Consider the following 3,486-nt stretch of genomic DNA (forward strand, 5'->3'; position numbering starts at 1 on the left):
TGGCAAGTATGATTGATCGTATTATAGTTCTCTTTGTTTTCATCTTTATCTCAAGTGGTGCATATCTTGGCATATTACATTATGTCCTGCATCAGCTCCCTGTAGGTTAGATTTACCTCTGCTCTGCAATGTCAAGATGGGTCATATGACTTACTTCAGCTTACAAAAATGAGCTAGAAGTTGTGAAAGACTATTTCTAGGAGAAGAATTCTATCTCATTGTTTGTGTCTAACAGCTGACTTGTTTTCCCTTAGCTATAAAATAGCATGTCTCCAGAGGGAGCCTTCTTTCAAATTAAATACTGGAAGAATATAACATGTGAAATTGAGGCAAAACTCAAATACAGCCACATACATATAATACAGCAAGAACTAAGCTAATATTAGAATATGATATTAAGATGTGTGTTTCTTACCATCCTTGTATACCTTTAAGATAGTTGAATATAGCACACCAGAATTTAACAAATATTAAAGAAGAACTAAACAAGTAGATAACATTTCGTGTATGAGGCTATTACATTTTTTATAAATAAGCATTCACCATTTGATCACTTGTGGGATTATTTTTTCTATTGATGTGTTTAATCACTCTAGAGCACTGTATCTAATATCCCCAATGATTATCCAGACCTTGTGATTGAGATGAGGAAGAATAAAATGTCTAGATTTTTCCTTGTCTTTTCCTCTTCTGCTTTTTCTAGTGTGAATTTTCATCTTTCTCCAAATTCTCCTATTAATAAAGGAAGAATGACACATTGCAAATATCAAGCTAAAGTCTTCAAAGCAAGAATTTCATTCTTTCAAAAATAGGTGAAGTAAATCAGTGTGTCGAGGAAGAATAAAATCATGATTATTTTTCCCTGTCTAGCTTCCATCACAGTGTCTGAACATGACTATAAATATCTAATAAACCACTTGCCTTGGCTAATTTTTAAAAAAAGTTTTTTAAATAAATCGTAATTTTTAAAATTTTTTAAAAATAATTTTTAAAGAAATACTAATTTGTTGAGTGCTTATGGCAGGCATGAAATAAGACTGCATTATCATTGCTTGTTGAGAGGCTAAATTTTGTCAAAATCTAAGCATAATTAAAAATAGATTATTTTAAGATAACTAGTTATATGTACATTTTTTACATGAAAGGACAATATTTATTTAAACAGAGCTCAATGTGGGACGATGGTATCCTCAGAGTGCATCCAGAGGGAAAAGGGAGGAGGGGCCAAATAAGACTCAATCAACGGCACTACCACACCTTTACTGTTTGATCTACACTGCCAGTCACCACATAGAAGGCCGTCTGGTGGAAATCCAAGAGGTAACAAAGTGTTGATGCGCAATGAGAGTTTTCATCCATCGCTTATTCTTGTAATCCCATACACGTAGGGTCTTGTCATCAGCACAACTCAAAATAAAATTTCCCCTAGAATGGAACAGAACTCCACGTACCCAGTTATCATGACCCAAAGAGTCATAAGGCACATGCCAGTACTGACATCCCACATCTTAATAGTTTTGTCTCTGGATCCAGATAGCAAGAATGGTCCAGGATTGCCACTTTTTTTAGTCTCAGATCCTGTTGCTTCAGAGATGGAAGAATATGAACTTTCTGGAGTCTAGGAAATTCATTTCACCACATGCTCATGTTCTCAGAGCTCTGCTTTGCACTCCTTTGTTGCTACAACCCACACACGACCAGTCTGGTCATTGAAACAGCTAGCTATCAGAGTGCCATCCTGATTTGGCCATAGCATACCCACCCATTCTCTGTGTCCTGTAAATGTCTTCACACAGTAGCCAGTTTGCACTTCCCACATTTTCATAGTTTTATCCCGTGAAGCAGACACTATATGATCTCCATTAGGCATGATGGCTACTGAAGAGACATTTTGGTCATGGCCATGCATGGTTCTGATGCATTCAAATCCCTGAAAATACCATAGTTTAATGGTCATATCTGCAGAACAGGAAGCCAGAAGCTTGTCACTGTGGTCAAAGGAAATATCCTGTAAAGAATCTGTATGTCCCTTAAGAGTTCATTCAGAATCTCCAGTCTCACAATCCCACACCATAATTATACCATCCTCTGAAGCAGAGACCATGACACTGAACACAGCATGGAAAATGACTCCAGTGACCACTCAATGCATATTTCTCTGGTGGATGGGGAATCCATTCTTTTGGATCTCGTTTCTGACCAAGAGGACCACTTGACATAAATACTTCTGTTGCTTCATTTAGATTTGATTCTAATTCCATAACTTTTTTTTGTAATATAATAACAGATGTCCATTTTTTTCTCAAAAGGCCAACACTCTTTGTATCTAATTCTTCATTCATATCTAATTCAGCTTCCTTTTAAAAAACCGAATATGCCTCTTCATAGCCATTTGAAAGAAGATAATCTGCTATAGCTCGATTTAGTTCATCTCATTGTCCCTGGGACAGCACCATTTTGGCTTTAATGTGAAGCTTATTTGATATAGTGGTTTGGCCCTCCTACAGGAAATCAAGAAGCTTTGTAATCCTTGAATATATAATCAAATATGCCACTAAGTGCTTCCACACAGAGGAAAGTATTCTTTTGCAAGTGAATCCAGTAATCAGGAAATAGTTAATAAGTAAGGTTCATTCCACCTTAGTACTGCTTGACTTCTAGTTTTATAGGTACATTTTTTTTTTAATTTAATTTAATTTTATTTGTGAACATACTGTACAGAGGAGTTACAGTTACATGGGCAGGATAATGCGTACATTTCTTACCAAGCATTGCAGCCTCCTCCTTTGTTTATCCTTCACATCCCTTCCCAGCCTCCCCCCTCCCCCCCTAATCCCAATTCTTCTCCCCCCCCCCTCCCCCGCACCAACGTTGTAAAGCTCGTTTTGGACATGACAACTTGTACTTCTCATTGTTGCAACAGGTCCACCTGTATCCTTAAACAACTGGTTTTTCCCTATCTCCTCCACAAGTTATACTGACATCAAATATAGTGAAAGCAGGGGTTATACTGTGGAGGAGGGACATACAAAGCAACAAAGAGATAATCTTATAAATGTGTTAGAAACAAATGCAGGAAAGAAAAAAACATTAAAATACACATCTAAGGGTTCATTTTCATGACATCACATTATCTGACCTTTTCCGCTTGACTCATACATATACTAGATATTACAAATAAGGGAAACCATGGGACCTACGTTTCTTTGGGCCTGGCTTACTTCACTTAATATAATTTTTTCCAAGTTTTTCCATTTCCTAACAAATGGGGTATAGGTACATTTTTAACATAACATACACACAGAGACATCCTTTTTCTTCTTTTCCTCTCCACACTTATTCTTCAATAAGCAGTTAAGGTCATTCAAATAGTTGTGTTTCTTTCAGAAATAGATAAGACACAAAAAAGTTAGAAAAAGAGAACCAGGATTGGGTGGCACCACCCAATCTTGCTATTTAAAAATAGCAGTCAAATAAATATTAACC

The 3,486-nt window shown here is 36.5% G+C and overlaps 1 pseudogene; it reads right to left on the reverse strand.

Annotated features, from left to right (window-relative positions):
• Positions 1–1,239: 1,239 nt before the first annotated feature.
• LOC122102124 lies at positions 1,240–2,456 on the reverse strand (annotated as a pseudogene).
• Positions 2,457–3,486: the final 1,030 nt, after the last annotated feature.

This window comes from Dipodomys spectabilis, unplaced genomic scaffold (assembly GCF_019054845.1).
Source record: "Dipodomys spectabilis isolate Male_0828 unplaced genomic scaffold, ASM1905484v1 ptg000755l, whole genome shotgun sequence".
In the NCBI taxonomy this organism is placed as follows: domain Eukaryota; kingdom Metazoa; phylum Chordata; class Mammalia; order Rodentia; family Heteromyidae; genus Dipodomys; species Dipodomys spectabilis.